This window comes from Pyrgilauda ruficollis, unplaced genomic scaffold (assembly GCF_017590135.1).
Source record: "Pyrgilauda ruficollis isolate IOZ18807 unplaced genomic scaffold, ASM1759013v1 scaffold195, whole genome shotgun sequence".
Lineage (NCBI taxonomy): Eukaryota > Metazoa > Chordata > Aves > Passeriformes > Passeridae > Pyrgilauda > Pyrgilauda ruficollis.
Window position 1 is genome coordinate 326,894 of NW_024518651.1, and position 27,158 is coordinate 354,051.

The following is a 27,158-nucleotide window of genomic DNA, read 5'->3' on the forward strand; positions in this document are numbered from 1 at the left end:
CTCTGATGGAAAACTTCATCAATTCCAAGGCAGAAAACTTGAGGAGCTGAGCTGAGCTGAGCCAAGGGAGCTTTCACTCTGCAGCACAAATGCCACCCCCTCCCTGTTGTTTTTTTAATTTTACATTTTCTGATGAAAACAGACCCACTTGAACATTTGCCAAAGGAGAAGAAATGGGGAAGTTTTAATCAGCATAAATAAGGGACTCTGAGCTAAAAAACACATGGAAAGGAGGAGGTTGCAAAGGCTTTTTGTGGTTTGGTTCCATTTCCTTGGAGCAGGGAGAGAGGTGGAGATCCTTGCCCAGGGAGAGGCAGGGAATGTTCTGAGTGCTCAGCTGATCCTGGTCCAGCTGGCAGAGCTCCCTCCCACCTGAGCAAGGGCTACCTACAGAAATTATCCCTCCTGGGAAGGGCGTGGGCCATGGGCTCTGTGTGTCCTCTGCCAGGAAAATGGGTCTGGACAGAGCTAAGTGTTTGATTATTTATATTTATATTTATAGAGTTATTTTATACATGAATGTGTGTGTATATTTATTTATTTATTTATGTGCATTATTTATCCATTTATTTTTATATCTACTTCCACAAATATATATAGTCACAAATATTATATGTGTTTTATATATTTGCATTTTTATGTATTATGTTCTATATGTTATATATTTACCTATTACTAGTTATGTATTTCTCTATTATTTCTATATAGATTTGTGTACTTATTTATATATTATAAAAATGTATCTTTTATTGTGGTTGCTAAAAGTCTATATATATATTCACAAATATTATATGTGTTTTATATACTTGTATTTTTATGTATTATGTTATATACGTTATATTTTATCTATTACTAGTTATGTATTTCTCTATTATTTCTATATCGATGTGTATATTTATTTATATCTTATAAAAATGTATATTTTATTGTGGTTGCTGAAAGTATATATATATTCACAAATATTATGTGTGTTTTATATACTTGTATTTTTATGTATTGTGTTATATACGTTATATATTTATCTATTACTATTTATATATTCCTCTATTATTTCTATATATATTTGCATATTTATTTATATATTATAAAAATGTATATATTTATTGTGGTTGCTGAAAGTCTGGTCAGAAGGAGAAGTACAACAGCGACATTTTATATTTATAATATTTTACAGATGCAATTGTTTTGGGACCTTCTGAGGTCACTCCTCTCCTGCGCAGTCTGTTCCAAACACTCCCTGGGGAGAAGAAGAACCCTGGATGGGTTAAGGGTCCCAAACCTACTCTGGAACCAACAGTGGAGTCAATTTATCACTTGATCCCTCTGAATCTGGACTCGTTCTCCAGGGATGAAACAGATCCTCAGCTCAGGAATCAGCTTTGTTCCAAGGCTGCGGAACTCACACCTTGGGTCTTCCTTTCCCCCTCTCCCCAGGCTGGTAAATGATGAATAAATTAGCAATTTGCGTGTAATGGCTGGAGCAGCTTCATTAATACCCTGTCAGGGCGTGCTTGGTACAACTTCTGACATTGAGGCTCTAATGTCCTGTGAATTATTGATGGAAGCACTCGCATCCAAGTCCTTATCTCCAGCTCTCCGTGTGCTAAGTGTTTAATTGTGAACAATTCATGGCTCCTGCCTTGGGCGGGTGCATTAAAACCCAAAACCCGAGTGCAGCAAACCCCTCTGCATTCCTGGCTGTGCCCTGTCAGTGTGACAGCAAGCCACTGGGAGATCCCAAGTGGGAAATACAATTTAAAAGGAAAATTAAAGTAAATGCAGTGCAGAAACACTGCCAGAGTCAGTTTAGGGCTGAGCCCTGTGTGTCAGGGTGGTGGCACATCCCATCCCACGGGGGCTCAGCCCTCCTGCAGGGCCAGCCGTGCTTCTGCTGGAGCAGGGATCCTGCACAAGGGTTTGTTCTTCCTCTGAAGGTGCAGCGGTGGTTATGGAGCTGTTGTCCTCTGGGAATTCAGGGGGAAAAGGCTGCTGGGGTGTTCCGAACCTCAGATTGTATCCAGGTAGGAATGCTTGGCTCCTCCCCTGGGCGGAGCATCTCCCCATGGGATGAGGGAATTTGATCAGCCATGCAGGGACACTGGCCAGGAACAGCAGATAATTAATAATTAATGGCCCATGAACAGCAGAGATCTCCTGGAGGGAGGATGGGTCATGGAAGAGATAAAGAACACTTCCCCACCTGGTTTTAACAGGTGGTGATAGAAACGTACCTTTGGTTTCATCTTACTTTGTAACCTAAGATGCAGCGTTTTGTTCTGGGTGCAGGACGTGCAGTGTGTGTTTGTGCCCTGTCAGTGTTTTGTTCTGGGTGCAGGACGTGCAGTGTGTGTTTGTGCCCTGTCAGTGTTTTGTTCTGGGTGCAGGACGTGCAGGATGTCCAGGAAATTAGAAAGGCTTTCTTAAATTTCCCCCCTCGTCACTGTACCCCTTATGCTGCTGCTCTCAGGAATCTTCCAATTTCCCTCAATTCCCAGACGGCCAAGAGGGCAGAGACCTCCTGCAAGCCCCTGGACTGACCACCAGCTCCACATGAAGAGAGCTGAGAAGATTCACACAGGAGAGCTGACACGTGAAGGAAGCACCAGGAAACCCTGCCCTGCCACTTCTCCTTGTCCCAGCTCTTCCCAGCCGGGTTAAAGCCTGGCCCAGAGCTCCCTTTCCAGAGGCTGAGCATCCTTCACACCCTGTCACATCAAGGGCCCTCAGCTCCTTGCCAAATCAATTTGCTTCCTACCCAAGGAGCCTCTTGCAGGAGAAGGATTGCACTTGAGAATAACAATGGGACACGTGTTGGATGGGGGAGACACTCGGAGCAGCTCCCTTTCAGGTGAAACACCCCGGGGTCATCCAGATCCTATTCCTGTTCCCTCTCCGTGACAAGTGGGCATTCATCCCCCTTCCAAGAATGAGCTTTGTGTTTCTGGCAGGACAAATAGATTGGACAATGCGGTTCCAGGCTGTTATATTTCATAGGACTCTTTTGGAATTAAATATAAAACGGGTCTGCAGACAGAGACATTGTGGGACAAAAGAGTAAAGAAAAGGAAATTACACAAAATAGCTGTTAAATCACTAAACACAGGAAATCCAAGCCTTATAAAAAATAGAACAGGAAAATGGGGATAAAGCCATTTAAAAAATAAACCACTTTATCCAGCAAAGGGAGTCCCAGTGACGCCCATCCCTGTCCGCTCCGTGGAGGAAATCCCGTTATCCCAAACTGGATAATTGGCTGTATTACTGCATCCCCAGGACTCAGCCCACACTCAGCCACGCAGCCTGGCTCACACAGGAATGGACTGGAGCCAGAAATCACTGTCCCTTCAGGATTCTGCTGCGTGTGCCCGCTGGGCACATACAAAATCAAACAAAAAACCAAAAAAAAAACCAGTCCGAGGGCCTGGCACTGCTGACCCCTGAAGCAGCCATTCAGCAGAAACCACAAAAAGCAAAAGCAAAATAAAAGTAAAATAAAAAGTAAAAATAAAAGAAAGCTAAAAAAAAAAGTAAAATAAAAATAAAGTAAAATAAAATAGTAATTTTTGCAAAAGCAAAAATAAAAGTAATTCGTTTAATTTTGAGCTTGCAGGGTGCTAAAAAAGCTCTAAGGGCGGCAATTAATTGAAATGGCTGCACTTCCTGCCAAGCAGGGAGATCCCCACCTTTCCCTGGCCTCAGGCTTCCCTTGTTTGCGTGACAATGTCAGCGTTTTCCCACCGGGATACCCAGGGCAGGGAGCTGGGATGATTAGGGGATAATTCGTGTTTGCCAGAGCAGACAAAATCAATTGCAATTGTTTAGGTACCGGGCACTTTTAATGGGGGTGAAAAGGTGTTTGCTGGACTTTCCCAGTGTGGTTTTTTTAATCCCTGTGGTGGTGTGGAGTAGACTGACAAATCCCTTAGGAATTGTAGATCCCTCCTCTCCCAGGGGGAACGCAGGTGAAGCCAGACTGGGTTTGGACAATGCTTAAAAACCACCAGCAAAGACCCAAAACAATCTGAGAAAGAGAGAGAGAAATTGATTGGTTCAGGAAGTCAATTGAATTCTCCGTTATAACAGATTAAATACAAAATTACTCAATTAACTTCAGATTAATTATGCCTTTCAGGTAAACACAGTGATCATCATCTTTGCTAACAGGAGACACTGACTCTGAGGGGTCACACAACAACTTCAGCAGGGCTCTGAAAATGCAAATATTCCCTTTTCCACACATCCCAAACCTCCCCCATCGCCGGGATACACAATTCCCAACTCCCATCCTGTGCTGAGGGTTCCACAGATCTCCTCCCAAGAGCTCTGCATTCCCAGGAAGGGCTGGGGAGGGAAAAACAAGTCCATCCTTGTTCAAGTTTTAGCTGCAGACCGGGTTAACTTTAATGTTTCCTCTCTGCTTGAAACTAGGAATGTGGACAGAGAATGGGATCAGATCAGGAGACATCAGGCAAGGAGAGGGGGGATGCTGGAGCCTCGGGAAGAGAAGGATCAGGGAGTCTCATCCAAGCTGCTCCCAGGAAGGAGCAGAGATGTCCCAGCCAGACCCCCTGAGCTGCCCAGAGCCAGGGCAGGAGGTGATGGGCACACACTGGAAATGTTAAAAACCTGGAAATGGCTTTTAAACTGAAATAAAAGCTTTTTGTTGTGAGGGAGGCCAACCCAAGAGGCTGTGGACGCTTCATTTTTTAAAATACTCAGGAGGACACTGCCCTGGGCTGCTGTCCCTGCCTGGATCAGGCACTGGATGCTCCAACCGCAGACACTCCCGTGGAGGGCGCAGGAGCAGCTCTGCCTCTGGGAACCAGCCCCAGGCATTCCCAGTGTCGGGAATGAGCCCCAGACATTCCCATGGAGGGTTCAGGAGCAGCTCTGCCTCTGGGAATCAGCCCCAGGCATTCCCAGTGTGGGGAACCAGCCCCAGACATTCCCATGGATGGTTCAGGAGCAGTGTGGGGAATCAACCCCAGACATTCCCAGTGCTGGAAATCAGCCCCAGACATTCCCAGTGTCGGGAATGAGCCCCAGACATTCCCATGGAGGGTTCAGGAGCAGCTCTGCCTCTGGGAATCAGCCCCAGGCATTCCCAGTATCAGGAATTAGCCCCAGGCATTCCTGTGGAGGATTCAGGAGCAGCTCCGCCTCTGGGAATCAGCCCCAGGCATTCCCAGCAATGGGAATCAGCCCCAGACATTCCCATGGAGGGCTCAGAAGCAGCTCTGCCTCTGGGAATCAGCCCCAGACATTCCCAGTGTCAGGAATAATCCCCAGACAATCCTGTGGATGGTTCAGGAGCAGCTCTGTCTTTGGGAATCAGCCTCAAACATTCCCATGGATGGTTCAGGACCAGTGTTGGGAATAATCCCCAGACATGCCCAGCGTTGGGAATCAGCCCCAGACATTCCCAGTGTTGGGAATCATCCCCAGGCATGCCCATGGAGGGCTCAGGAGCAGCTCTGCCTTTGGGAATCTCCCATCACACACATGGTGCAGACAATGAGGGGCCTGGAGATGCCCCAGGAAGGGGAGCTCCTAAAAGCTCCCCAGTAATGTGTCCCGGGTTAATTATTGATGGGGATGCTTGATGGTCTCATTACCAGGTCAGCCACGACCTCTGGGCAGTGTCTTCATCTTTCCAGATTAATAAATTTTTGTGACACAAACAACTCTGGCAATTACTTACTTAGTGCCAAAAATCTATTTTTTATCTGAAGTGAAAGGTTGATTTTAACACAAGCAAATGTCCTTTAGAAATTGACTGTATTTATACTCAAGAGGCCAATTACTCATTTTCAGTCATTTTTTAAACCCCTGGTTTCTGCTTTATAAGACCTGGGCGAGTTGTGAGAGGTTATCTTGACTGAGGCCCTTTTGATGGTGTACATAAAACGCGCAAAGGGAGTTTTAACGTGTAAAAAAAAACTTGTCAGACTGTTGGAAAAGGCATCAGGCAGCACCTATTTTTCAGGGCATGGCTGTAAAAACACCAGCAAGAGACACGGGGGCCAGCCTCACATCAGCCAGGACTCGCAGGGTCACACCAGCCCAGGAGGGGGTCTGGGTTAATTAGGTTTGCTGAGACACAGATCTAATTAGCCCGATGTGGAGACAGCTTCAGGAGAATGAAGCCAACACGGTGAAAAACTGGGGGTGGGCTTCACGGCTCTGCGTTGGTGTTAAAAGGTCAACGATGGCCAATTTCAGCGGGTGGGGAAGGGGAGAAGTGACCCCACAAGAACGAAATCTGCAGGTAACAGCAGCAGGAGGAAAGTGCCGTTCCGGAGACGGGAATTCCTGCTGGCTGCAGCCTCTCTTCTCCTTCCCCCTCACCTCCCTGCCTGCTCCTGCTGCTCGGGTGAGGCTGAGCTGCTGGGCTGGACACACGGAAGCTTCATTTGCATGCCTGCAGCAGCTGGAGTGGAATTAATATTGGGCTCATTATCTCCGCTTAGGATGGAGAAGCCCCCGAGTTTGCGGCGCATGCTGAGGCAGGACAGAGAGGGGGAAGAGGCAGGAAAAGCTGCTGTGCTCACGGGGCAAAAAGCTGAGGGAATCCCGGAAAGGAGAGAGTTAACCTGGAGTAATGCCCTGGAAGTTAATGGCACCTAATGCCATTTATTAAAGGAAGGTGCTGGAGCACGCAGCCCACGCCACAGTGCTTTTAATTAAAAGGTGGAAGAAAAGTGAAATCATTTATCCAAATCACCCTGCTTCAAGTCAGGGCCCAGTTTTGAAATATCCATTTCCATACATCCACGGCCTGGGCATTAGCAATTCCAAGATTTAAAAATCCAAGAGACTATTAAAACAAGGATTTATTGGCTGCTGCTGTTTAATCGGGATTCAGCTGTGACAAACCCCGGTCCTGCAGCCACCCAGAGCCAGCTCACCGTCCTGGGGCAGGCCTTGGGTGACAGCAGGGAGTCTGGATATCCAGAAAGTGATGGAAAATCAGGAAATTCCCCTCAGAGCCGGGGAGGGGATCGTGGCCCTGTGCCCTGCTCAGGTGAGACCCCTCTGCAGAGCTGCCCCAGCAGGGTCCAGAGGAGGCACCAGGATGAGCAGAGGGATGGAGCAGCCAGGAAAATTGGGATTGTTCTGATGCCTTAGGGTTTGAGCTTTTGTATTTTCATCTGTCTGTAAGCCTGCAGTTCTTTGGTGTGTAACTCTGAGCTCCATGCTCAGTGTCAGCTGCTGCTCCCCCATTTTGGGCAGACACAACAATTCCTCTCCAGGCCTGGGGACCAAGGACTCCTCACTGCCTCAGGGCCCAGGGATGGGAACAAAAGTGAGCTGGGGGAGAAAACTTGGGGTCAATGAGTTCATGACCTGAAGCTGTAATTAGATTAACCCCAACATGCAAATGAACCAAACTTACAAAAGTGTGCAAATCCCCTTGTCTATTTTTGGGTGTAGCCCCTGGGGGGGCTTTGTCTGCCCTAAATGTACCTGAAGGCCCTTCAATAAATAGAAATGCTTTTTATTCCCTTAATTGTGTCTGACTCTGCTGTTAGGTGTCCCAAAAGGCATCAGCTGAGCCTGGAGAAGAAAAGTTTCCAGGTGACCAAAGTGTGACCTTCCAAGGAGAGAGGAAAGATGGAGAGAGACTTTGGTCTGGAGGGACAGGACACAGGGAATGGCTTCAAACTGCAAGAGGGCAGGGATGGATGGGATTTTGGGAAGGAATTCCTCCCTGGGAGCGGGGGGAGGGGCTGGGATGGAATTCCCAGAGCAGCTGGGGCTGCCCCTGGATCCCTGGCAGTGTCCCAGGCCAGGCTGGAGCAGTTTGGGACAGTGGAAGGATGGAGGAGAATCTTTACAGTCCCTTCCAACCCAATCCAATCTGGAGTTCTCTGGTGACAGACAGGAGGGGAGTGATTTGCTCACAGAACCCCCATTCCCCTTCCCTCATTCCCATGGATCCAGCCCAATCCCACCAGCATGCTGTGAAAGATGGAACAAAACAGGATTTAAACCTGGCTTCACAATGGAGAACCGGACCAATTGTTTAATGATTGATGAGGGAAATGTCAGGTGAATTATTTGCCAAATGATACTGGTCCATCTGCTGCAGAATTTTGCATGTAATGACAGAAAGAAATTAATTATGTCTCCTTCAGAGATAGAAACATTCCAAACTGTGGGCCTCAGCTCTCCTCATAAACAAGTCCAGCACCATTGTCTCCACCATCCAAGAAGGAAAACGGGAGCATCATTGCAAGGGGAGTCTCCAGCCTGAACTCCAGGGAGCTGAGGAGCCTGAATCCACACAAAGTGCTCCAGGGGTGATCCAAAGCTCACTCCTTGCCCAGAGGCTGCGAGTCACAGAGGGACCTCCCAGTCTCCAGGTGATTGTCCCTGAGATTCAGAGAGGGAGTGCCCCAAATTTCCCTGGGCACCAGGCAGGACCAGAGGATCCAGGGCTGGCTGTCCCCTCCCTCCCCTACAGCTCTGCCTTGTCCCCTGATTTTTCATGGCCTCAATTCCCAATTCCACTGGTGTGTTACATCAAAGGCAGCTGGATTTAACACCATTCAGATTTCAGGAACATTGGAAATGCAGTATTTAATGCCTTTTTGCCTCAAAGTTAACTCCTTGCTCACCTGTAGCTATGATATTTTATTAAAAATCCTTTCCTAGGATTTTTCCCCTCCGGAGGAGCTGGGAGCCTCAGGAAAGAAATGCAAACAATAACTGTGTGCTGCTGTGGGATGCAACAGGTGCATCTTGCATTGCTCCACGTGGATTGTTTTCAATTGATGGCAAACCACAGCCACCTGTGCCAGGGCTGTGAGCAGCCACAGGATTTTGTTGTGCATTCTATTCTATTCTATTCTATTCTATTCTATTCTATTCTATTCTATTCTATTCTATTCTATTCTATTCTATTCTATTCTATTCTATTTCTTTGTAGCCTTCTGATCATTCTTTTCTCTCTGTTCTTTTAGTATAGTTTTAATGTAGCATTTTAATGTGATATATAAGGTAATAAATCAGCCTTCTGAAATGGAGTCAAGCCTCGTGTCTCCACACGTGGGGTGTTTGCCTCTACCCTCACCCTCATCTCCTCTGAGAGGATTCCGAGCACACAGAGTTTTCCACTGCATTTCACAGCACGTTCCCCAAACATATGGATCTTCCAGCCCCTTCAGCTATCGGGATTTCTCAGACGAGGAATGTTTTGACATTAGGAAAAGAAAAAAACCATCTTGCAACAGGAGGAGCATCCCTGTGGCACAGGGTGTCACGCTCTGGATGGTGCCACATATTGACAGTAACTGAGAGGTGCCAGGAGGTGAAATATAAACATTTAACCTCTTTTTGGTTTAGTTTGGGAACGACAATTTCATCCTGAGCCACACTCTGCCCTGATTTTCAGTTCAAACCACATTTTACCCCTGACATTTCACACCAGAAGGGATCTCCTCATCTCTGTGCTACGCTTGGGTTTAGAGATCTCTACAATCAGGTTCCTCCAGGCTGCCTCAGCAAAACTTCTTTGCTGTATTGCACATTTCTACACAAACAAAACCCCCCAAAGCAGCAACTTGACCTATTACAACCCAGCTCCACTCACTCCTCATTTTTAATTCATCTTTCTCCTTTGACTCCAGAAGACAATCCTTCTTTACAGGCCATGAAAAATTCAGGAGATGTAGAAAGGGAGATTGAGAGCAGCCCAGTGAAGAACCATTTGGCAGAGGCAGGGTTTAGTCCAGGATTGAGGATGTCACCGGGCCGGTGGACAAGTGCTAAGTCAGGCGAGTGTAAATCACTGGAGAGAGGAGATTTCAGATTTTCTGTTGATTTGCAGCTCCTGGGAGGGGGCTGGGGCAGCTCCAGGTGCAGGGGAAAGCTGGGAATTGCTGAGGTGGGTGCTCTGAAGGGAGAAAAATCAACCTGGCCATCCCAGCCTCTGGCAGCCCTCCTGTGGGTGCTCCCTGGAGGAAGAGGAGTGCTCTAAGCCAGCTGCAAGCTGGGCCCTCTAAGCCTGCTCTGAGGCTTAAGGCTGAGAATGCTTTGGGTTTTGGTTAAGCCTGCCTCAAGAACATATTTTAAAAATGATGGAACTAACGAACATTTAGGAAAAAAATAGAAATGTTTCCAGTTGTATAGGCACGGCCTGGGCTCTGGGTGTATTCTGAACCCAGAGCAAAAAATACCAGATGAATTAATGTGCCAATTAATATCAGATGAAATAAATCTCATGCACTGAAGACGAAGAGGTCAGAGAAAGGGCGATTCAAGAATTTACAGAAGGAAAGGTCTGGAAAGGTTTCCACTTCGCCAGGAGTAAAGCCGAACCCTTAAACCCTCGGACATCAGAGTGTGAGGCACTATGAGCACGCTCTGCCGTGCCCAAACACACCTCCAGCACAGCTGAAAGGGAAACCACGGCGGGGCTGGGCACGCCACACGGGCCAAGTGACCCGGCTGCAGGCTCGGGGATGGTCCTGGAATGCAAAGATCCCAGCTGGGAAACAGCTGGGCAGCTGCGGGGCAGGCAGCTGCAGAAATGAGTGCAGTGTTTCCCTGCAGCTGCAATTCGGGGTCTGTGGGGATCTGGGTGGTGCTGCCAGCCCGTTGCATTTGTGGGGTGCCCGGTGAAGGGAGGAGTGATGAACCTGGCTCCGTGTTCTCAGGAGGATAATTGATTATTTTATGATGCTGTATTATATTAAAGAATACTAAACTAAGCTATACTAAAGAATACAGAAAGGATACTTACAGAAGGCTAAAAAGATAATAATGAATACTTGTGACTCTTTCCAGGGTCCTGACACAGCTTGGCACTGATTGGGCAATAAATCAAAATAATTCACAGCAGAATCCAGTGCAACAATCACCTGTGGATAAACAATGTCCAAACACATTCCAAAGGAGCACAACACAGGAGAAGCAAATGAGATAATTATTGTTTTCCTTTTTCTCTGAGGCTTCTCAGCTTCCCAGGAGAAAAATCCTGGGTGAAGGGATTTTTCCAGAAAATGTGAATGCCACACCAGCCTTGGTGCACGGGGGTGGATTTGGGCTTGGTTTTCTTTCCTCTGTTGAGTGGAGAAAGCGATGAGGAACGAGGGAAAGAGAGGAAGAGCAGCAGGGAGGGAGGTGAGGGAGGGAAGGACGGCACGGTGTGGTCCTGAAATATTGAACCCAGGAGCTGCAGCAGCACTGACAAAATCCTGCTTTTGTCAACTTAGCTCACATCATCTGAGCAGCTCGAGGAGCCGTGCCAGCACGGGAACTTTGGCTGGCATATGCTGAGGTTCTACAGGGAGGAGCTGCCAGCACAGCTTTGCAGAAATGATTACAAGAGCAAAGAAGGAGGCTGTGCTGCCCTTCAGCTCCTTCAGGGAGAGCTCACACGTGCTCCCCCTGCTCCCTTCCCCATCACCTCCAAACACGGCCCTGCAGCCAGGCAAGAGCACAAGGGAAAGCTGGGGAAGTTTGGTGTTTCCATCTGATTTTTGGTGCCAGTGGGATTTCGATGCCCAGGGATTGCAGAGCACTGAGGGAACCTCAGGCACCTCCCGGTCTCCAGCAGTAGCTGAGCATCACTAAAACCCTTTCCAGGTGAGTAACTTGATGAGGAAATCTGGTTCCTTGTCCTCAGAGCAAGGCAGGAGCACATGGGACAGTCCCCTCCCTAATAACACCCAAATTATTGCCTCTTCCCATCCTGCAAGCCTACTGGAATAATTATATTTTGAAATATATTTAACAACACATAACCCTCAAAACCAAGATAGGATGATTGTACATTCCCATCCATTTTTTCCCCCAGAAATCACACAAATCTGTGTGTCAGAGCAGGGCATTCCAGCAGCTGGAGCAGCTGGATGAGGCGCTGAGTGTGAGAGGCGCTGCACCTAAAGCAAACCCCGCCTGATTTTCAGAGCAGGGCACAGACGAGCAGAGCTCTTTATTTATCAGCTAATCCTGTTGCTGGTAATAGGATTAGCAGCAAGAACAGATGCAGAGCGATTCCTGGTGTCTGTCCCAGCCCCAGAGCTGCTCCTGGGCAGTGCCAGGCAGGTGCAGGGATGCCTGCAGGTACCTGCAGCACGGAGCAGCTCTCTGCTTGCAGTGCCCACCCTGCTCCCAGCACGTTTCCAGATGGACTTTTTTTTTTTCCAAATCAAAGGCACAGGGGTCTTTGGCTCCGTGCCAGGGTCTGGAGCCGTCCAGGGCAGCCAGGGGAACGTCCTGGGTTCCAACAAGGGGACAAAGCAGCTGCAGGCATTGCCACGTGAAAATGGCAGAAGCATTTTCTGCCATTTCTGGCTGAAATGTTCCATAAGAAATGCTGCCTTTTTTTTTTTTTTTTTTTTTTTTTTTTTTTTAGAAAGGAAGCCAAGCATATTGTTAAGGTATTTTCGGCCTGCCATGCTGGAGATAATGATACCTCTGCAGGCTGCTCAGACCTGCAGCCAGGCACATTTCCATGAGGGCAGGTTTAACCGCAGCACCTCTGCTCCCTGGCTGCAGCTGCTCCCTAAACCCCCTGCCCCAGCAGGACGTGTCCACCTCCCAAATCCATTCCCAGGGGCCCACAGCCACCAAGAACAGAAATCACGAGTTTCAGAGATCTGGTTTTGCCTCCTGCCCAGCTCTCCCTTGCAAACCCCCCCTGCTCTGCTGTTGATTTAATCACCGTTTAATTAATTACCTGACACCCAGCCCGTGCTGAGCACAGGGCTGGAATCAGGAAACGTGGCAGGAGCTGACTCCAGAGGGGCTGCAGAGGCACCAAGAGCTTTGCCTGGACTTGGGTGGCACCAGGAATGCTGGCCCTGGCACAGCAAGGGGTCCCTGAGCTCCACAAGTGTCCCCCCCTCCATCTCTCCTCATCCTCACCAGAACAAGATCCCAAGGGCCAAATTCCCTGTCCTGGGGTGGCTGCAGTGCCCTCAGGACCAGTGCCAGGCTACCTCAAACACATTCCAGGTGTGGAAAACGCCAATCTCTCGGTTTAAATTTTTAAAAGTTTAATAGCAATGAAATGGTTGTAAAAATAGCAATACAAATTAGAGCAATAAGAATTTGGACAATCAGAGTTAGGACAATAAAAGCAAAGAATGTTTGGATGCTTTCCTCAAAAAAAAGCATGGCTTGCTAGCAAAGGATTAACCCTTAAAAGCAATGTTCATATTGCATATTCATATATGATTCAAGAACTCTGCTCAAACAAAGGCTGTGTTCTGGTTATGGTCAACTTTCCCCCCTTCATTTTGTACATGATGGTCAGACTCCCTGGATCCTGCAAGGAGATCAGTTCTTCACAGCAAGGAGGCAATAATTCTTCTCTTTGGGATTTTGGTGTCTTGTTGCTGTTATCTCTGTGCAAAGAATTTCTTGATTCTCTCATGTCTTTCTTGAGCTGGTCAAAAAGTGTCTTACATAGCACAATTTCTATTTTAACATTAAAATTCTATTATAAAATTAAATTTCTATTTTAACTAAAACTGTATTTAATACAGTGCTTAATAAAATTAATACAGCACGACTTTCTAACACAACACATACAATATTCATTTTAATGTTTGCAAAAAGCCAATAATGAACATTTTTCACACAGGTGATGCTGGAATTGCCTTCCCAGGCAGGATATGAGGAAGCAAAGCCCAGCAGTGCCAGGCTGCTTCAGATCCTGGAGCTCCAGCTGGGAAACTCCAGTTAGAAGTTCAGGAGGAATAAAAGCTGAACTTCCTGTGCCACTAAAACCACTAAAAGGAAGGAGCATAGAGCTGGAAGAAGAATTTCCTTTGGATAATCCACATTCTGGTAAAAAATATCCTTCCAGTTTTGCCATCAGCCAGGAAGAGGGTGCAGAAAGAAACATTAATTTTGGTTCTTTAATTGAATCTCCCATTTCACACCCCAGTGCCTGAGGAGGGTGAGGCAGCCAGACACGCTGTCAATAAGTGGAAATTGAGGTCAAGTTATCTCACAGGGAATTTGAGTTTTCATAGACAAATCCTGCAAATTGGCATCACAAACTCAAGTTATTATCCCCATTTTCACAGCAGAAGTAATAAATAATATTTGGTGTTTCCAGCATGCTCCTCAGCGAGCAAGCTCTGTGACACATCCAATGAATTTTAATTAATTAATCCTTGCATGGGCAGAGTGTTACACACATTTTATGACTTCAGTCAGATTGACCATTGCTAATTACATTAAAGAACCTCCAGAGCAGCAATCTGAAACCCCAGGCCAGGGCTGTGCACAGGGCAATGAGTGACAGACCTTGAAGAGCCTGGAATTTAAATGCAAATAAAGAGAAAGAAAAGAGAACCTCCCTCCCCGGTGTTGCCCTCTTCTAGAGATGGAAAACTGATCCTGTAAAATCATGGAATCAGTGGGGCTGGAAAAGACCTCCAAGGACAGCACTTGACCAGATCCCACCTAAACTGAACCACATCCACTTGTTTTTTAACATCTCCATGGTCTGGGACTCCACCTCTGCCCTGGGCATTCCTTCCAATGAAGAAATTTTCCCTAAAATCCAACCTGAACTTGCCTTGGTATAACTTGAGGCCATTTCCCCTCGTCCTAGAGGAGTAAAGATGCCAGGATTCTGGAAAAAAAAAAAAAAAAAACAAAAACAAAAACAAAAAAACCCAAACTTAAATTTTCATGCAAAGAGCGGAAATTTGAGTTTCTAACTCAGCATTTAGGATTGTAACCACTCAGAATTCCAAATGCGCTCAGCAAACACCAGATTCCATCAGCACCAAGGGCTTGCCAGGCCTGGAAAACGAGGCCATGCCTTTCCAGCCTTCCTGTGGGAGGTTTCATTTTCCCATTTTCCTCACCCAAAGAGCGGCCCCGAGCCCAGGCACTGCCTGTGGGGAAGGTTTGGGGGCACAGCGCTGATCCCCCACCTCTCCTGCCTCAGCCTCAGCCTCCAAAGATGGATTTAATTCCTCTAATTTCAGATTTTCCAGCCCTCTGGAGCTGCTCAGATGGAGCCAGCAATCACACCCTGCAAGCTCACCACGACCCAAAGTGAGGAGCACACACCGCGCCACGGAGGATTTTCACTTGTGAAGCTCTGGCACAGCCTGGTCATTCCCCTCCTGTGGAGCCCTCTTTGAAATTCCAGCAGTTTTGTTTAAAAGCACCAGCTTTGTGGGGAGCTGGCTTCTTCTGCACGGGGGTTCTTTGATTCAGAGCTGTGTGTTATTCTCTGGAGGAATGCCACACGTGTTCGTTTTTCAGTCATTAATTTCTGCTAAAACAGTTCAATCTCTGCGAGATCAAAGCTACTTTTGCTATTTAGGTCAGCCATATTTTTTTTTTATTCCCCAAATGAACCAAATGAAAAGTTTATGCTCAGCGCTATTTAAAAATAATAATTAAAAAAATATATAAATTAAGTATTTCAGGATGTTTGCATGCTCTGCAAGGAAAAAAATGAGCAAAAATATCATTTATTATAAAACTTGTTGGAGTAAGAAGAATCCCAAGGAGGCACAACTCAAAAGCAAAGTAGAGGGGGAATGGCTTGCCAAGGACAAAGGGCAGGGATGGATGGGATTTTGGGAAGGAATTCCTGACTGGGAAGGTGGGGAGGGGCTGTCCATGGTTCCATGAAATCCATGAATATTTCTACTTCCCTTCTGCCCCCCCAGAGCACCCCTTCAGCTCCCTCCTTGTGCCCCCCGAGTCCCCAAACCCAGTTCCAGCAGAATCCCCCTCCGTGTTTTCCCGTTTTACGGCCGGTCCTCGTCAATACGCATCAAACCCAACTTTTAACCACAGCTTTTCTTTAATATTTTACGAGCAGCAGATTTACAAATTATTCCATAAAAGTTCTGCTGGATGGGCTTTCTGATGTTGTAATGCTGTCTATTTGTCATCTTGTAAAATTAATTAAAGGGAGCTCAATGCTATGGACGTTTTAATAAAAAAAGTGTAAAAAAAACCCAAAAAAACCCAAACCAAACCAGGCGTGCATTTTCCCTGGCTGACTGTGGAGCTGGAATCTCAGGAGATCTGGGAGTGTCTCAGTTAAACTTACACCCTAAACCCCAGCACAGGTCATTTATGGGCAGCTGATCATTGTTGTAATGTTCCAACAAGGCCTTGAGCCAAGCAAGGCCTCTGCCCTGCCGTGGATGTCCCCGGTGTGTGTGGGACAGGGACACACAGGTACAAGGAGCAAGCACAGGGAAAATCCCCCAGATTGGTTTAATCAGCCCAGAGTTTGCTTTTCAAGGAATCCTGGAGATATTGGGGTGGGAAGGAGCCTCAAATCCCATCCAGAGCCATGGCAGGGACACGTCCCACCATCCCTGGTGTCTCCAGGCTGGCTTTGGACACTTCCAGGGATCCAGGGGCAGCCCCAGCTCCTCTGGGAATTCCATCCCAGCCTCTCCTGACCCTCCCAGCCAGGAATTCCTTCCCAACACCCCACCTAAATTTCCCCTCTTTCATTTTCACCTGGAGAAATCCCACCACCGCCTCCCCTGCCCGCTCAGTGGCCTCCCAGTTGATCTGTTACTGGGAGCACTGGGAGAGCCCCTGCCTGGAGCCCTCCCCTGCCAGGGGAGCAGGAACAGTTAAAAGAGAAGAAGAAAAGCCCTGGCAAGGCCGGGCTGCTGCAGCTTTAAGGGCTTTGGCACCCAGGCAGAGCTGAGGCTGCTGAGCCAAATCTCACACAAGCTCCTTTTATTCCGCGCGCTGCTGGCGGAGGGGGGAAGGAGACCAACTGTGGCAGAAACAACGTGTGACATGAACACAAAACAAATGCCCGAATTTCAGCTAAATTCCCCAAATTCACGGGGCTTCAGCGCGGAAGGTGGAGAGGGCAGAGAGAGGGACAAGAAGGGTTTGTGTGCCCCACAGGCAGAGGAAGGAGCTGAAAGAGCAGCTCCAGGGAATTCTGCTGGGGAACTGTGGAGCTCACTTCCATAAATGTGTGCCCAGAGGAACTCCATTGCCAGGTGTGGAAAATGCGTGTTTTATGATTGGCTTTTCGCAAATGTTAAAATGAATATTGTGTGTGCTGTGCTAGAAAGTCATGCTGCATTAATTTTATTAAGTAGTGTGTTAAATATAGTTTCAGGTTATGACATAATGTTAAAATAGAAACTATGCTGTGTAAGATACTTTTTTTAAAGAGAGGACTTGCACCAGGATAGCAGCCACAGGACACCTAAATCTTTCAGAGAAAAAGAATTTATTGCTCTCTTACCAAGTTCTTCCCAACTCCAAAGAAGTTGACAGTGACCAGACAGAATTCTTTGTTTGAACGGAATTTATGCATCATGGATGACATGTATGAACATGCAACAAGCTATTGCTTTTAAGGGTTAATCCTCTGGTAACGTGGGTCCTTTTTTGGGCTTATTTTGCCCCAAAAAAGGTACCCAGACTGTCCCTAACTCTTTCTTTTTATTGTCTCATATTGTCCTAATCGTCCAAATTTTTATTACTCTAATTATATTACTATTTTAATAACTTATTACTCTAATTATATTACTATTTTAATAACTTATTACTCTAATTATATTACTATTTTAATAACTTATTACTCTAATTATATTACTATTTTAATAACCATCTTATTGCTGTTAAACTTCTAAAAATTTAAAAACAAGTGATTGGTGTTTTTCTCACAGGGGAATTGAGAGTGTCCAACAAGCAGCAGACCCAAAGGAACAAATGGGCCAGTCACAATGGAGATGGCAACAAATCATGCAAATCCCTATTTTAGCCCCCAAAAAAGGGCTAAAGATCATCTAATTCCGTGAGTGTTGCCAGCATTTATGTGCTTAATCTATTTAAAAATTCCAGCTGGGTTACCACAGATCCTTTGGCACGTGCTGGGGTGTTTTACTTACAGATGGTCATGGCTAAAAGCCTTATCAACAATTGATGGATTCAAAGGAATATAAAGCATTCCACAGCCCCAGTGCCTTTCCTCAGCCTGTCTTACCCACATGGGAAGGGCTTGGCTGTGACCAGGTCACATCAGCCTCACCATGATTTGTTTAGGTTGGAAAAGGCCATTAAAACCGTTGGATTTTTTTTTCAGAAAGATGGCAAAAATTCTGGCAAGGCACAATGTGAGAAAAACCTCACTTCACAGCCCAAAACCTCATGAATGTTGTGTTCTGAAAACCACCCAAACACAGGGCTTAGGTCAACCTGAAGTGGAGCAAAAGGTGCTTCCCTGACCCCATTTGTACTTTATAACACTTTACAAAATATATTTTTTCAAACACCGAAGAATTTAGAATGGCAGATCAACCTTTTCTCTCGCTTATCTTTCTCAAGCCCAGATTTTAAGATAAAACCTCTCAGGGTATTCAGAACAGCTGGAAAAGGTATTGACATGGTGTCAGAGAAATGAAAAGTACATTTCTGTAATCTCTGAAGCTGCTGATCATTACAGACTTGTCATCTTATTACAAACCCAAATCAATGCTGGGTTTGTTTTTTTTTTTGCTTTTACAGCATAATCTGCGCTGAAGAAGAATTCCACTGATTGCTTTGTCAATGACTGATATGGAACCAGACAGGGACTTTCACAGGAATCAGCTCCCCCTTTCCCCTCCAAAATCTGTCCCACCCCCAGATCTGATATTAAATTCTTTGTCTCCAGACTCCCTGGCTGGCAAGGACGAGCTCAAACAGCAACTCAGGAATAAAAGCGATTTTTTGGTTTGATGTAAAACAAACAGGGATCTTTCTATGGATTTCTTTCTGTGGATTTCCATGACAGTCTCTATGTTCAGCTTTGAGAAATTAGCTCCATCACACTCAGTTCAATGGGATAGATGAGGAGAAAAATGTTTCAAGTGCTAAGTATAAAAAATCCTTTTGCTGCTGGAGAAATGTCCTTGAGTACAAACCTGGGTCAGACTTTAAACTTGAGGCATCTGGAATAGATCACCAAAGGGCAGCGCTGTCAGTAAAAATCAATGGAAGTCAGCAAAGCCCTCAAAATTCACAGCCATAACCCAGCACTTACTCCAAGAGTTCAGAAATACCTGCGTGAGCCAGTGTGAGAAGGGAGAGGAACACCGGGAATTCTCAGGGATGCCACTTGTTTAAAAAAAAAAAAAAAAAAAAAAAAGTGGAGAAAAGACATGAGGAGATACCCACAGGCCGAAAAATAGAGAGCAAATAACAAAACACCCTTGTGGGGGTGCACTGGGTTAGAAGATTGGTGATGCTGGAGCCCATCACCTTCCCCCAGTCCTGGGCACATCCATGGCTTGTCTCACCTGGCACAGGATCAGGAACTGCTCAGTTGGGAATCCAAGCTGTGAGAAATGATGCTCACTTCCAAAAAACGTTGAAGGTTTGTTAAAACCTTATAAAAAATACAACAGAAGACTGAGTAGAGAAAATACTACAGCAGCAGGAGCAGAGGATTTTTCCCATCATGTGCTCCTCCACATAATGGATATTTTACTTTTTAACCCTTTAACCCCCACAAAGTTCTGTCCTCTGACTCCTCCTCCACTGCCCAGTGGTGGAGGTCACTTCATTAAACCTTGATTGGGGGTCAGCTGTTGCCATGGTAACGAGCCAACCCTCCCAAATGTCCCAAATCCATACCACCCCCTGATAACAAGGCAAGGGGGAAAAAAAAAAACACCTATAAATCTATAAAACTTCTCATAACATATCCATAATATTTGCCTTTTTAATTGTGAGATCAACCAGTGCATTACTCATCTATCACAAAGCTGATTTATATTTCAATTCCTAACTGATAAATGAAAAAAAAAAAAATTAGCAAAAATCGCCTGCTTGTGTTCTAGAGATCAGATCCTGCACTTGAAAAGGACAGCAAAGAGGAAAATCCTCCAGCTTCCCATCCTGACGTTGGGAAGGAGCAGCAGTGACCTTCTGCAACGATTCCCATCCGAGCAGAATCCTTCTGCAGGCACGAGACCCCCGGGCTTGACATAAATACAGCAGTCAGAGAGGATCATAATTATTGCTGGCTTTTAATGATTTTAATAAGCTGGGAGAATGAAAGGCAGGTTAACCATTCATCTGCACCTGACAGATTTCATTAAAAGCTCCCCGTGCTGAAAGGTCTCGTTTGACACATTTTGTCTGCAGGTCAGAGCACAGCCCTTCCATCTTTCCAGCTGCATTTGCAGGAGCTCTGCTCTCCATAACAAAGGAAGGTTTTAAGAGGCAAACACTGCCTGACAAATGAGCTTCGACCCAGGCATTATCCCTGTGGCATCACTGAGTTATTTGTTTCTCTACTTTGGCATCAGCTGCTTGTGCTGCACTGCTGGGGATGGGCAGGGTCCAAAGGGAGGGAAAAGAAATCCATAAATAACAATAATCATCTTTCCACAACGAAACCATCGCCCTTTTTGTTGTATTGATAACACAGGGCAGTGATGCAATAAATATATTTTATTATTAAATAAACCCCTGAGGTGAACCACACCCAAAACCCCAAACCAAGCCCTCCCTCCCCAGTAACTCAACTCCCAACTCATTTCTGGCAATCTCATGGAAATCAGAAATCAGGGAATGGTTTGGGTGGCAAGGGACCTGAAAGCTCCTGTAATTCCAGCCCCTGCCATGGGCAGGGACATCATCCACAATGCCAGGGTGCTCCAACCCCGTCCAGCCTGGCCTTGGGCACTTCCAGGGATGCAGGGGCAGCCACAGCTGCTCTGGGCAGCTGAAAATTGGGCCCATAAAAGGCCCATCTGTGAGGAATTCTGGCCAGAGACCAGAGCAGGAGGTTCTGAAGGGTGTGCTCACAATTAGAAAGTTCAGAAGTGACCCAAGGGGTGACCCCAACGCTGGAATTGCAGCTGGGGGCCCAGGAATGCATTCCAGGACTTTGGTAAACCACTTCCCTGCTCCATTCCACGACCTCCTTCTCTCCTTCAGCCATGCCAGGTGCAGGAAGAGCTGGCAGAGCTGTTTGTCAGTGGTGACTGAGGCAGGCATTCCAGCTCCAGCAGGAAAGAACACGACGGGCTCCAGGAGAGGGAACACAAACCTTGCCAGGAGGTGCCACCACCAGCAGAAGCTTCTGTTGAGACTCTCTCAGACCCACCAGCAGCTCCTTTTCCTTCCAGGAACGCTGCCACAGCCCAGGCAGGATTTTTCCCTTTCTCAGTTGGAATGGCAGAAGAATTCCACGAGGGAAATCAGCAGCCAAATAAAGATAATGGCAGGGAATGAGCAGCGTGAAGGGGATTAGCTGTGCTGAGTTAACAGGATCACCCACCAGCTCCCAGGGAATGTGGGCAGACCCTCTCCTGCCTCCCCTCCCAAGGCAGCTCCATCCAGCCATACCCTTGGCATCTCCTCAGAATAAATGTGCCCATTTCAGGCTTCCAGGAAATAATGACTCGCACTAATTGCTCTAATGAGGATTCTACTTTGACTTCCCTCTTGCTGGATTTCTTTTCTCTTCCACATAAAGCCATGCTGTTGGAAGAGCTGAGCTTAATGAGTTTCATGGTGTCAGTCCAGTTTCTCTTGGAGCAACCTCCATAAGCAGCAACCCAATCACACTAATTAGGCCCCTCGTTGCCACTGTCTGCAGTAAAGCCAAGGACAGGAGGGATATTAACCCACCTCCTTTATGAGAGCACTCTCAGAGCGATCCCCACAGATTTAAACAGAATTACACTTGCAGAGGGCCAGGGAGAAAAAAAAAAACCACACTGAGAGTCCTCACCTCAGGTTGAGGACAAATCAAATATTCTGAGGTTTGATGCATCCCTGCCCAATGCAATTACAGCTCTGCTGAAGGTCGTTGTATTGATCTGAGACAGGGGAGAACAAGGGGGGAAGATGTTCCTGCCCTGCTCAGACAAAACTTTGGTGGAAAATCCCCCAAGCAAGGTGGCAGGAAACTTGAGAGGTCTCCAGAAAGGATTGTTAGTTCTCTAAATCAGAGAGGAGAAAGTTTCTGTTGTCTCCAAGAGTGAATTTTCTCCAAGAGCAGAGGGATGGGGCAGGAGAGGAATAAATCAGCTTGGCTGAGTGGGAATGTGGGGCTGCTGGAGACATTCTCACTTGTCTTACTGGTTTCCTCGGCTCAGGAATGCTCAGGAAAGGAAGGAGACAGCACAGAGCTTGATTGATGTCTAAATTATCAACAGGGATCTTGGGCAGAAATCAAGATTTGGCCTCACCTGGTTTCAGCCACCCACAAATAAACGCCGTGGACAGAAAAGTGAGGACAGCTCCAAGTTCAAACCTCGCTCCTGTAAATTATTCCAGACTGGGCTGCCAAACCCAAAATAAAGCTCTGAGATCAGCAGCCCCTCCTGGGAGTGTCACCCCCGACTCCTCAGCTCCTGAGCATGGCAGGGAACCTGAAATCAATAGGACAATGACAGAGAGTCTTTGCACCCTTGGTGACATCCCCTTTGTCTGAACACTCCAAAAAACATCCCGAGCGCTCCCTAACACCACTGCAATTTTTGCTGGTTCTTCTACAGTAACATTTAGAAGATGATCCACAAGGGTAATATTAGAATCCACAAGAAAATGCCCTGCTCAAGGGTATTTGCATTTTGCAGATGCATTTTGGGTCTTCCTTTGAAGAAGCAGATTAAGCTCAGGACTCCTTTGTCTATCAAAGGGGAAAAACCCCTTGGAATGTGAGCATCCACCTGGGTTCACCCCGTTCAAAATCCACCAGGTCTTAATCTCCTTTCAGAAGACTTAGCTGGATTTAGATGGCAGGAGGAAGAAGAGGGTGCAGTGGGCACGGGAGGAGTGGAAAGAAAGGGAAATCTTTAAATTGCCATCGATGACCAGAGGAGGGAAAGCAAAGGCTGCTGCCCTCGGGGCAGGATTTGTTACAAATCCCTGTTGGGAGCAGCTGCATCCCCTGGGGATTGGCAGGGACAGCCTTCCACCCTTTGGGGTCCGGTTCAAAGCCGGGGCACGGCAGGCTTTAGGCAGTCACAGGGACAGGCTGGAAAGTGATTTTCCTTCCTAATCTGAAAGCAGCGAGGGATCTGCTCCTCGCCGCACGGGGAGCTCCCCCTCCTGTCCTGCTCCTTGGATATGCGCAGGATGTTCCCTCTGCTCCCGAAGGCAGAGCCTGGCGTCTCAGCCCTTGTCCTGAACCAGTGTTTAATGGTTCTTGTGGTGTTCCCATCGGTGAAAACAATCCCAGTTACTCTGGAGCCTGCCGTACAAGGCTAAACCAAGAACAAATCAAAACCTGCTCGCTCCCATGGATGGATTTTTCCATCAGTTCCATGAATGATTATGAAAGCTTTTTTATGTGAGACTGGTTCAGTCCTGCTCCTTTTCCCCCCTCATGCTGCCTCACAGGGAATTCTGATTATTCACTATCATCTGGGACAGGAACTGCTTCCAAATCCCAGTTTCCAATGGAACAGATCTCCTCAGGTCAGCGGGGGGACAGAGTAAGGAGTCGGTTCACAGAGGAAGGAAGAAAGAGGAAAAATCTTAGGGACTTTTGTCCTACCCACATCCCAATTGTGGCAAGTATTTTCTGCCACACTGAGATCCTTAAAAGTCTCCTGTCCCTCAGAGAAACCCCCCAGACCCCTCCCAGTGCCCGGGCAGGGATCTCTTGCTGATCTCAGCTGTCCCTGTGCTGCTTTTCAGGGGGGGAGCAAACGCCCTGAGAATTCATCAGACAGATTTTGGCCACAGCCACTCGTTTGCTTGCTACAGGGTGGATCAGGGGAGGTTGTATCTCCAAAAACCCCCAAGTGGAACATGCCCTGAGCCCTGTCAGTGCAGCGCAGGATGAACCTGGCCAGGCACAAGGGACTGGAGAGAGGCACAGGGATATTCCTGACCACGGAGACAATACAAAGAAATCAGTCCCCAGTGTAAATCCTGAACGGTGGCACAGTTTCACATCTGAGGACTGAGTTCCTGGACGCCCAAAATTCTCAGAGATCCCACAGGAAATTGCAGGGTTCCTGTGGGACAATCCACACCTCACACCTGCTCCCTGCCCATTGAAGTGTTTTCTATTACAAGAACTCCTCATGGCTTCTGGAACCCCAGCTACCCAAATCTAGTCCCTTTTTTGGAGGCCCTGCGTTAATTCCCATGCCATCTGCACTGTTTCCTGGGACAGAGAGAATTCCTAATGATAGGCAAGGTTTGTCAAAGGCAGCAGCTCATTTAGGCCTGGCTCCCCTTAACAAACCAAGGCTCTTCATCTGTCCTTTTAAGTTATCCTCAAAAGGCTTTATTTCAACAGTGCAGATGAAGACTCAGTCTTTTTAAGTAACTGCTTTATCCTCTTTGGGAGGCAATTAAAGAGTGCAAGAAATTACCACCTTCTGTTTCTATTCTTGTCAGGCCTGGATAATTGGTTTGTTTTAAGGGAAGGAAAGCCAGTTAGGCATTGCCAGCTCCAACATTTCGAGCTGCTTGGAGATGAGCAGGGCAACAACAGCTCTGCCAGAGCAAAGGGCAGAGGGAGAGGAGCCCCACATCTCCCTGTAGGCAGGTGGCAGCTCTGGCATCCCCTGGATCTTCAGAAAAGTTCCCTCATCAACGTCCTGCCCTCCTCTCCCCATCCTCCCCGTGTCTGGGACACCCACGGAATTTTAGAGCACACTCAGGGAGATTTTCACATCACCAGGCCCCAGGTGAGCTCTCCCTGCCCTGCTGTGCTGCTTTCCCTGTTCCACTCAGGGCTGGGAAATGCGAAATATTCCCTGTGGATCCCAAACCCCGAAGTGCCCCACTGCCACGTTCCAAAGTTAGCGCTGCTGATGGAAGTGCGCTGAATTTCAGAGAACACACAGCGACTGATGGATGCTGGAATGTTGGGGGACAGATGATGGACTTTGGTTAGCATCAGAGATTTGATAACAGGAAAAGCAAAGGAAACTTTGAAAATTAGACCCGGATTGCAAGAAGATTCAATCAAACACGTTCACCGGAAAAAGAAACCCATTAAACTCTGCAAGCACGAGATGTTGTTACAGGCAAAAGTTTCTGCATGTGATTTTAATCTAATCATATATATTATATGTATACATTCCCAGTCTCCCTAAAATAGTATATAAGTGTTTGTATCCCACAATAAAATCAGGTTCTGATCACAGAGTCAGTGTCCCTGTCGCTCTCCATCGCCGACAGCCCTGGCTGGGTTTGGTGGCCCCCAGGAGGGTTTGGTGGCCCCGAGTTGGAATGCTGGGGGACACAAGACAGATGATGGATTTTGGTTAACTCAGAGATTTGATAACAGGATGCCTTGGCAAAAGCCAAGGGAACTTTGAAAATTAGACCTGGATTGCAAGAAGATTCAATCAAGCACGTTCACCGGAAAAAGAAAATCCCATTAAACTCTGCAAGCACGAGATGTTGTTACAGGCATAAATTTGTGCACGTGATTTTAACCTACCCATTGCAGTACACATTCCCAGTCTCCCTGGAACAGTAGACAAGCATTTGTATCCCACAATCAGATCAGGCTCTGATCAGAGCCAGTGTCCCCGTGTCTCTCCATCGCCGACCGCTGCGCGCACGTTAGAGGGGAAGGGATGCACTGCAGATTCCAGGAGCCCCTGTTTCCCTGGCCAGCCCGTGCCAGGGGCAGGGAATGCCCCGTGCCAGGGGCAAGGAATGCCCCGTGCCAGGAGAAGCAGCCCTGGCAGCAGCAATTAGCAGCCTGACCCACGTCAGCTGTTTGCCAATAATGCAGCTCCTTCAGCCGCTGCTCTTTAACTACAGGCTGGGAAGACAAATCCATACAATCACTAAAATTGATCAAGAGTGGATGAGGGAATGACAGAAAGTTTCTGGGCTGGATGTATCCACGGTGCACACGCCTCAGCTTGAAAGGTTTGAAATTCAATTACAGAAACTGAAATAAATGACCATAATGTTTTCTATTATCAGATACATACAAATCATCCTCCCTTCCTTCCCCTGCCCCAATAAAACAAATTTCAATTACTTTTTCATAATCAACAAGCTTGACCTTCTATCAGAGTCCTTTGGCAGTGCAGAACTTTGGAAGTTAAATCATGGATCAGAACAGGACAACACAGCAGAGGATCTGCAGCTTCCAAGTGCAGCATCTTGGTTAAAAAATAAAAGGATCAAGTGCTTAAAATGCAGCTGGGGCAACCAGTGGAAAAGCTGAGCGTGGCACGTGCCATGGAACACCAAAATCTAGGATAATTAATGGGTATATACATAATTTCTCGTGTTGTGTGAGACTGCAAAACTCTGGGGTGTCCAGAAGAAATCCCCCATCTTTGCCTGTCAGCTAAAAAGTCATGGATGTGATTCCCCCTTGGAATCTGCAACTCTCAGAAACGAAAAGTATTTATCAAGGGGCTGAAGCCATGGCCTATTAAGGAGTTAATCAATTGAATTAGTGCTTGGTGCAGATATTTGAGCTGGTTTTAGGGCTGGTATTGAGCTGGTCCTAAAAACCCCCCCATGCTCAAATCAAAGAGGTTAATTTACATCTCTCAATAATCTGCAACCAGAAATAGCAGAGCTAAAAATAAGGTTGGTTTTTTTTTCCCTCTGCCATTCATGCCAGCCCCTCAGAAATCAGTTGTTTGCTGTGCCTGAACCTTGTGAGGGAGATTTTCTGGGGGTTCTGCAGGTTCCCAGCACGTTCCTCTCACCCTGGAGCAGCTGAGGGGTGAGTAAGGGCTGGGATGCGCAGCCAGCACGGAGCTGCCACTGCAGACCCTCAGGGTGTGTGTGGAAAAGCTCTTTTCCCAACCCCAGAGCTCATTCCTGAGCCATTCTCAGCAAACTTCCCATTTCTGAGACAAATTCTGAGGTCTGGAGCCTTCTGCTGCCGCGTGAAGAACAAAGCTGACACCCGAACCTTTTGCCTTGGGAAGGATTTGTGAGCCAGGAGGGGCAGAAGGGTTTTTAGCAGAGGAATCTCCAGATTTAAGGCCTCAGCTTCACCTGCTTCACTGGCCACTTCTCCTCCAGGATGGCTTCTGACGGCACAAAGTGATGGCTTTTGATGCCACAGCTCCGTCCCTTTATTTTTGTTTCAGTGGCATTTGAAATGGAATTAAAAATCCCCGCACAGCAAGATCTGCAGACAAAATAAACCTGTTGAAAACATCACAGTCACATCTCAGCTGTCTCAGCTACCCCTAAGCTTGTAGATACATAAAATTTGCATTAAAAAAGCT